The following is a 9,756-nucleotide window of genomic DNA, read 5'->3' on the forward strand; positions in this document are numbered from 1 at the left end:
GTATTTTGTTTAAGCAAACAATAGTCTTTTTAACGTGGACAAATGGTAATATATGTATCTAGGAACAAAGAATGGGGGATTATAAGGAACTGTGTCCTGGGAAGTTGTGACTTGGAAAAAGATTTGGGGGTTGTGGTGGCTAATCCATGGAATATGAGCACCTAGTGGGACTTTGGGACTAAAGAGAACTAATGTGATCCTGGGATGCAGAAATAGGAGACTCAGAAGTAGGAATAGAAAACTTATTTTTACCTCTGTATTTAGCAGAGATGTCAATGCTGCTGGATTACTGTGTGCAGTTCTGAGGCCCACAATTCAAAAAGAATACTGATATATTCAAATAGGTCATAGAAGAGACATGCGAATGATTAAAGGATTAGAAAACATGCTTTATAGTGACAGATTCAAGAAGCTCAATCTATTTATCTTAATAAAGAGAAAGTTTAGGGATGACTTGATCACAGTCTGTAGGTACTTACATGGGGAACAAATATTAAATAATTGGTTCTTCAATCTACCAGAGAAAGACATAGTACAATCCAATGACTGAAGTAGAAACTAGACAAATTCAGTCTGAGAAATGAGACATGTTTTAACAGTGAAAATGATAATCATTGGGTCAGTTTACGAAGGCTTGGGATGGTTTCTCTGTTACTAACATTTTTTAAATAAAGATTAGATTATTTTCTAAAATGTCTAGTCTGGGCATTATTCTGAGCCAGTTCTCTAGCTGCTATTATAGAGGAGGCATACTATATGATCACAATGGTCCCTTCTGGCTTTGGAAACTATGAATCTATGATTTGTTCTGTGCAACAGACAGAATGATTGGTTTGCTATTGTATTTTTTCTCTTCTAATAAAAGGCTCCCTTCCCTTGTCATAACTGTAACAGCAGACATAAAAATGGTGCTTCTCAGCACTAATACAAATGTGTATGTGTGTGTGCGTGTGTACCTGTGTGCGTGCATGTGCATATGTGTCTGTCTCTATATAGATATATAAAAAGAAAAAATCTACCTGTCCAGGCATAGAGCAATGAATGCAGTGAAAGATAACAAGATAAGTGCTTTGATATAGTCAAATGACCCTCTCTGACATGCTGATTGAGTCATCCTTTGTAGGAGGGAACGACAGTTGTGGTAAAGAGCCTAAAGACTGCACACCTCACAGAAATGTATTATTAAGGAGAGTTGAAATACTAGCAGAAAACTGCATAATGAAAACATCACTTGATTATCGTTCATTCAGGAATATTATTTTCATTAAGGAAATGGAGATTTCAAGAGCTTTCATGCCTCAGTCTCTTAGAAAATTTCAGTCAAAGCATGACCCCCCAGCTTGAAAGTCAGTTAATAAAAGCTTTCCAAATTGAAGGTAGGCAGTTGTGCCCAACCAAGGTGATGTTTGTCACTGTTTGAATTGACCTTTCTATGAAGTCTGAAAACCAGTTCAGATGTGACCGTAAAAGCAGCTTTTTGGTAATATCCTATTTTATTGACAAAAGGGAATAGGGTCAACTCATTTTCATAACAACCTGCTTGAAGAAATCCTTAAGTACTCTGTCATTTACATTTGTTTTCCAGTATAGCCTATGAAAATGTTATTGGGCTTAGGGTGGGGATATTTCTTTGTTTTTAAGAGTAAAAGTATAAATTTAGTAAGCAAGACTGAAGAAACAACAAATATGGATTTTTCTCTGTCCATTAATCTATTCTAGGCTTGAAGGACTTCTCCTTTTAAAAATAAGTAGCTCTTATTGAGAATATTTGTAATTAAATGCAAACAGACAGAAAAAGAATAAAAATAAAATGTAAAACAAGCAACAAATGAAAAAGTTATATTCACTGTTATGTCAGAAAATATATGGTCCTCAGAGACAGCAAGAATTGTTTGAGAGGGTATGGAGTGGGTATGAAGAGACTTCATTTCTGTTCCTGCCTCTGCTGCTTATTTTCTTCAGCCATGATGAATAGTTTATGCAATGAATTAATTCCCGTTTCTGATTGTGAATTATCCTTGTTCAAGAAGAGATTTTCACTGATTAGTTCATTATGCATAATTGTTGGGTGAATGACTTGTATGAACAAATTGTAGCCTATCACTTGTTCATGAACAGTCCACAGTAAGTATTCATGATTTGGTATCTGAGTTGCAGGACTGTCTTCCCATATCACAAAGAAAATTTTTTGATCCTTGGATAGATAAACTAAGCTTTCCAAATAGAAATACCTGAAAAAATAACAAGCTTTGATTCTGTTGGGGATTGGATGGAGCAGTGAAAACCCTAATTCTAGGAAGCAACATACAGCAAATGATAAGAAATCAGAAGGAATTATAGGATATTTCTGCTGTTTCCTTTTCCACAAAACAGGACATTATTTTTAGTTATATGTATGGACCCTTAGTTTGGAAACAATAGGGTTCCTTCTTGACTGATGTAACATGTAAAGAAGATGTATTGGTTGCCTAGCAAAACTTTCCATTCAATTTTCTCTTCATGCCAAGTAATTGTATGGTCCTAATGAAGCCAGATCTTTGCTTTACTCATCTAGTTGTTTCTGTGCTTGATCTGAAAGGGTCTTCAAGGTGATGCTGTGAAATTTATCCATCCTATAACAATAATACACTTTTATGTATCTGCCAAGGAAATGCATGGATTAAATACACTGGTCACCATTTAAGAGCATGTATGTATAAAGTGTTGTTTGACTTGCATTAAGCATATTAATGACAGGTCTCTCACTTGGGCTATTTGAGTGTGCTCTCATATTGCCTTATGAAGTGTCCCAATTCAAGTTCTTCTGGAGTTGTCTACTCTAGAACCCCATCTTGAATAGTTGGCTTCATTTCAGCTGAATTACTTAGTGTGTCCTGAAATTCTGCTAGAATGCCTCTGTCACTCATGGTGGTGACATGCCATGTGCCCTCTTCCTCTATATCTTGCTGTAGCTGCTCATTGTTTACTTTCATCTCCTACATTTCCAAAAATCTTTTGTCCTTTCCCTTCTACCACCTAATATACCAAAGCACAGAAAGTCTGAATGTATATGCCTTGCAAATACTTATTGACACTAGTCTTCACAACATTTTTGCTTTCTATGAACATTCTTAAGAAATCCAGCCCCCCCCCAAAGTTTTGTGTTAATTAATTAGAAAGGGAAAATATCAGGAAAATAAACAAATGTTAATAAAATAATGCAGTTTTTCAAGGGGCAAGAGGGAGCAATGTATAGGGAACAGCACTTTAAATAGAGCTGTCTGCAGAGGCAGACAAAATGGAATATCCTTGTAAATTGTTTTCAGTAAATCTACCTAATCTATTTATTTATTCCCAGATCTTGTGTATTTAGATCAGAGTTTTGCCAGCTGAATTCATAATTCTTATCTGAAAGTAATTATGTTGGTCCATAAGTTTTCATTGCTATGTTGTACCACATCATATCAAACTGTGTAATGTCTCATCACATTAGCATAAAATGTTTTGTGGCATAGCACAGTATGGTGTGGTGGAAGACCAGCAATGATGCAACATTCCCAATTCCTAACTGGAGTGAAATAGTAGATGTCAGTGGTATGAGGAATTTGGGAACATCACAGTTCAATTACTTTCTGAAGAATTTGCTTATCTCCCCTTTATATTTAAAGCACTTGAATGTAGCTGTTAGGTAGCACTTGTATGACCCAGATCAGGAGAAAAGGAGATGCACTATAAGTATCAAAAACAAAAAATCCCATTCAAACTTACCTTTTGGTGACAAAAATGTGCCAGTTCTGAATGTATTGACCATCTGTCAGCCTTTGGTCACTACTAGTTAACTGTCATTGTTTGTTATTTGATGCACTTCTGTAATGACTCACTGTAGGGAGCTACCAATGTCTCCATCACAATGATTAATGAGGTCACAGTCTATCCACAAGCATCTCAGCTCATAATTATTTCCAGTCACTACAGCCAGAATGTCAGTTCACCATTAAAGCAATGTGTTGATGCACTGAATTTGTCCATTTCTTTATTGCTAATGTTTCTCTTACTTCCTGATTAGTAATATTTGTTTGTATTTATATATAAGGCATCCACTTAACTAACCTCATTCAAAATAATCTTCTCAGGATGTAACAGTAAAGACAACAGTTAAAACAACTGAGCATCAACATTAAAGAAGTCCTCTTCTTTTGCATTGTAGACCACTATTGCATTTTCTATAGCATGTTTTGTTACTGGAATTTTCATTGATGTCCATGGGCAGCATGAAAACAGGGAGTCTTATTATTAATATTATGTATTATTTTTCTCACTAAGGATTGGAGCTCCATTGTGTAGGGTTTTTTTACCAGTATGTAAGAAGATACGGCCTTTATCCTGAGGATTTACAAATTTAAAATGAAAGTTATTTTGTACTAAGGATGTGAGGGAAAGGGATAAAACTATATGAGCAAGGGTAGAGAAGAATTACATTATGGTTAAGGTGCTACAACTGTTCTTGGGAGATCTGGCTTTAATTCCTGCCTTTTCTTACAGTTTTCCCTTACGCTAGTTACTTGTTCTCTTTCTGCTTCTGTTCCCCAAATTGCAAAATACAGATACTTCTCTATCTCTCAAAACCTTTTGGGGATGAATTAATTAATAATTGTAATGTATTCAGATAATATAGTGATGGGGAAGCATGTAAGGGGAGAGTCCACAGCAGATCAGATTTTCCATTGCCCTGTACAATGTGAAGTGCAATCATTGACACTGGTGTGAAGTGGTATAGAACACTGCTAAATCAGAATGACAGAGTTTTGCACCCACTCACTTTACCCTGGTGGAACAATGGAGACTCTAACGCAAGGGGATTAAGATAATGTTGGGTTTGTCTTCTGGGTTTCTTCTTCAAGTAAATAACAAAATATGTGTTTCTTTTCAGTTTTAATTGTTATGCTTTCCCTGATTTTTATTGTTTTAGAACAATCTGTTGCCACAACTACTACTTGTTTACTCATTAACTTTTTTAAGGGTAAAAATAAAAAAATATTTCTCACCAAACAACATGCCTGAAACCTACCCACTTGCTATCAAGATGGCAACTGCTCCTCTTACATTAAAGGCTCTCGGCACATCTTTCTGTCACAAGAAATGAGCTGAAACTTTGGAGTCACAGAAGAGGAGAAGCCTAACTGAAGTTATATGGTTGGGCTACTTCTGGCCCCTCAGCAAGTTTGGACTCAGTTTCCTTCAGCAAGAAGAGGGTTTCTCCCCAGTCACTGCTACTGTGGGTGCAGCAAGCATAGCTGCAGATGATACCAAACTGCTCAAGATAGCCAAGACCAAGGCAGACTGTGAAGAGCTTCAAAAAGATCTCACCAAACTAAGTGATTGGGCAACAAAATTAAATTTAATGTTGATAAATGTAAGTATAAAGCACATTGGAAAATATAATCCCAACTAGATACACAATTTGATGGGGACTAATTTGGCTACAACTACTCAAGAGAAAGATCTTGGAGTCATTGTGGATAGTTCTCTGAAAATATCCACTCAGTGTGCAGCGGCAGTGAAAAAAGCAAATAGAATGTTAGGAGTCATTAAAAAAGGGATAGAGAATAAGACAGAAAATATCTTATTGCCTCTATATCAAACCATGGTAAACCCACATCTTGAATATTGTGTACATATGTGGTCGCCTCATCTCATAAAAGACATACTGACATTGGAAAAGCTTCAGAAAAGGGCAACAAAAATGATTAGGGGTTTGGAATGGGTCCCATATGAAGAGAGATTAAAAAGACTTGGACTTTTCAACTTAGAAAAGAGGAGACTAAGGGGTGATATAATAGAGGTCTTTAAAATCATAAATGGTATGGAAAAAGTGAATAGGGAAAAGTTATTTAATTATTCCCATTCTATAAGAACTAGGGGTCACTAAATGAAACTAATAGGCAGCAGATTTAAAACAAACAAAAAGAAGTTTTTCTTCACTCAGGGTGTGTTTAGACTACATGGCTCCATCGATGAAGCCATATAAACTAGTTTACCCGACATAGTCAATGAAGTGGGGATTTAAATAATCCCCGCTTCATTAAAATAAAAATGGCCACCGAACTGTGCTGATAATCAGCTGATCCGGCACAGCACGGCAGTCTAGACATGGCATGGTTGACAAGGAAAGCCTTTGTCGACCGCTCCTGTAAACCTTGTTTCACGAGGCATAAGGGAGCGGTTGACAAAGGCTTCCTTTGTTGACCGTGCCACGTCTAGACTGCTGCACTGTGTCGGATCAGCTGATTGTTGGCACAGCGCGGCGGCCATTTTTATTTTAATGAAGCGGGGATTATTTAAATCCCCACTTCATTGACTATGTTGGGTAAATTAGTTTACATGGCTCTGTCAACAGAGCCATGTAGTCTAGACACACCCCCAGTGCATAATCAACCTGTGGAACTCCTTGCCAGAGGATGCAATGAAGGCTAGGACTTTAACAGGTTTCAGAAAAGAGCTAGATAGATTCATGGAGGTTAGGTCCATCAATGGCTGTTATCCAGGATGGGTAGGAACGGTATCTATAGCCTCTGTTTTTCTGGAGGTGGGCAACAGGGAAGGGATCACATGAGGATTACCTGTTGTGATCCCTCCCTCTGGGACATCTGGTATTGGCCACTGTTGGCAGGCAGCATACTAGGCTAGATGGACCTTTGGTCTGACCCAGTAAGGTCGTTCTTATGTTCTTACATTCTTAGATGTGTACACAGTGCACAGGAGTGAGCCTCCACCTGAAAAAAAAACAGGCTTTAGCTAGCCAAGCTCACATTAGCACTCAAATAGCTTAGGCAGCATCTTCAAAACACTATCTACACTGGTATTTTTGGAGTGCTAGTGTGAGCCCTCACTCAGCTGAGTCTGTTCATCTGAGCTGGAGGTTCGCTTCCACATACTGCATGGATATATATCCAGTGTGTCATTAAGGGAGGCCAGGACTTATTGAATTTCACTCTTGACCATTTGATTCATTGACAGAACTTTACTTGTCATTTTACATGCATGCTCATGTGAGCGTGTACATGCACGCACAATAATACATCCAGTTTTGGGGAAATTCTGATTTCAAAATTTGTTTTTTATTCTGGATGGAATGAAATAAAAGTTCCAACAATTTTCAGTTTAAAAATGCCAAAGTGTTTCATTTCTACATTTTCACACAAAATGAAATGTGAAAGTTTCCAACTTGAAAAGTTTCATTGCAAGTCAACATCCATCTATGTTCTTTCAGTAATCATCTCGGAGTTGTAATGCATCTTTCTCATACCCCAGTTCTCCAACAGACTGGTCTGTATCACCCATTATGCATGCTTGCCATTGGCCCATCTGATACATTCATTGTATGAACAGTCCAGCCTGGGAGTTCAGCTCGCAGAAGAAAATGGGGGCATGAAGCACCATAGCTGTTTAATCAGATACAGATTTATCTTGAAACAACCTGAAATGGAACATTTCAGTTCAGTTTGTCAAATCAAAACATTTCATTCACGTGATCTGATCTGAAGCAAAATATTTAGTTTACATTTTCCCGGGGACTTGGGCAGAGGCAGAGAGTTTTGTGACATTAGAAGTACATGGTGTGTATAGCTTGAAAAAATGTGTCTATTTCTGCATCTGAACAAGAACAGAGGGATCTGCATAGACAGAAGACATTGTATGTGTCCATTTATCTTATTAAATGTCTGACAAGGGAGATGAAGTGTTTGGCTGAAGAAGCAATGTCCCATCAAAAAGTGAGAGAGATTTAAAAATGGATAGTGTCACATTATATTTTGCCAAAAATTTAATTTCCTGGGGACATTTTCAGTTTTGCAGACACAGGATTTTCTGCTGGAAAATGTGCTGGCAAATATCAAAATATCATCATCAGTCACCCAATGTTGGTCCCTGCTAATACTGGTCAGGCAAAAAAAAGAGACTTTCCAGCCCTTACATGATTTCTTGTCCTTTCCAGGGTCTTCCCCACGTATTGTGAAGGCTAGGACTATAACAGAGTTTAAAGAGAAGCTAGATAATTTCATGGCGGTTAGGTCCATAAAAGGCTATTAGCCAGGGGATAGAAATGGTGTCCTTGGCCTCTGTTTGTCAGAGGCTGAAGATGGATGGCACGAGACAAATCGCTTGATCATTGTCTTCGGTCTATCCCCTCTGGGGCACCTGGTGCTGGCCAATGTTGGCAGACAGGCTAGATGGACCTTTGTTCTTACCCAGTATGGCCATTCTTATATTCTTATGTTCTTATTACTGTGGAATCTTAGGTCTCTTTCCCACAGAAGAGAGAGAAAAAGAGACAGCAACTAACACCATTTCCACAGGATGGGGGAGGGATCAGAAAGAGCCCAGCAACTCCGGGATGACTTATCCATTGCACAAAGTGGGTGGGGGAAAGAACCCTCAAAGCTGCAGCAGAGGCTGAGGCATGCTGAGGGGAAAAGGGTAGATGTGGAGCTGGGGTTGTACAATTAATTGCTGAACTGCGGGGACAGGCAGATCCAGTGTTGGGGGTGGGCATAGAATTAATTAAAATGGGGGGGGGTGGTGGAGAACCTGGAAGCACTGCATTATCAAGGATAGCAGTGCCCCAGAATTGAGGAGACCAGCTTTTGAAAATGAATGGGCCTGGCTGTAGCCAGACACAAACCCCATCTTGTTTTTCCATGAACCCCATCTTATTCCCCGCCCCCAGAGAGCAAGAGAAAGGCAGTCAGCCTTTGATGCCCTGGGAACGCAGGTGTGCTGCCTGTCCCTGACTCTACCATAAACAGAAACCAGACAGTAAATGGGCTAGCTGACGACCCGGGGCCTCCCGTCGCCCTGATGGCTAGTACCAGTAATTGACACACCTGCACTGTCCCAGGAGAGGAATCTTCGCCCATCACATACCAGAGGTGCCCACTGTCTGCATTTTCCCAGGTGTGAATTATGCTTTGCACCCTTCGTGGGAAACTTGGTGTTCAAAGCCATTTTTCCTAATTGGCCACTTGAGACCAGGAAGAAGTCTACATGACCCAAGGGGTATAAAAGAGGTTCAGCAGCCCACCCCATTTGAGCTCCAATCATCTATACCTGCTGGCAGGTATTGATTGTCTCCCGAGGTCTGTGGGACGCCCAACCTCGCCCTACTTCTTCCCGAGGGATTGAGAGAAAGACGCTGGCCATGCCAAGTCTGGAACGCAGGGGTGAGAATATACCTGCTATGTGTCTATTTTGCATGCATTTAATAAGAGCTCAGAGAACCAAAAGGGTTTCATGGTACCTGTAAGTGACTTATTAGTGTAATTTCTGTCCTGTCCTTTGTAGTGGCTGTGTTATCTGTAACACAGTAGTAGCATTTAACAACTAAGTTTACCCTGTAACAATAAAATAGTAACTGTTTAAGCTTTAACCTGACTCCTTCAGTTGCTGTAACAGAACCAAGCACAATTTAAAAGAACTTCAGCCGGTAATAAGGGACTCACTGCCCTGACCGTCGGCTGACACTGGCCCGTCCACTTTTTGCTTTGGTGGACCCTGTACCCTTGCCCTTTTCTTTTCACTAAGGACCCATCCAATGGCTAGGCCAGCAGGGAGCCTGGGCAGTTGTGAGAGCTACATGGACCTGCCACATGCTTTCTTGTAGGGAGGGGGTAGGGAGAGAAAGGCTGAGAGGAGTCCCAGGTCTGTGACCCTGCCCCCTGGGCTCTCTGCCCAATTTAGGGCAGTTGGAAGTGGATGGTCCACGACACTGCACTAGCTCAC

The 9,756-nt window shown here is 39.6% G+C and overlaps 1 long non-coding RNA gene across 1 annotated transcript in view; it reads right to left on the bottom strand.

Annotated features, from left to right (window-relative positions):
• The window catches only part of LOC142827110 (uncharacterized), a 28,589-nt gene extending 24,786 nt beyond the window's left edge, over positions 1–3,803 (bottom strand). Inside the window, exon 1 of the long non-coding RNA XR_012901534.1 lies at positions 3,748–3,803. This is a non-coding gene — a long non-coding RNA (uncharacterized LOC142827110). The remainder of the gene's footprint in view (positions 1–3,747) is intronic.
• Positions 3,804–9,756: the final 5,953 nt, after the last annotated feature.

Source organism: Pelodiscus sinensis, chromosome 1 (assembly GCF_049634645.1).
Source record: "Pelodiscus sinensis isolate JC-2024 chromosome 1, ASM4963464v1, whole genome shotgun sequence".
Classification (NCBI taxonomy): Eukaryota; Metazoa; Chordata; order Testudines; family Trionychidae; genus Pelodiscus; species Pelodiscus sinensis.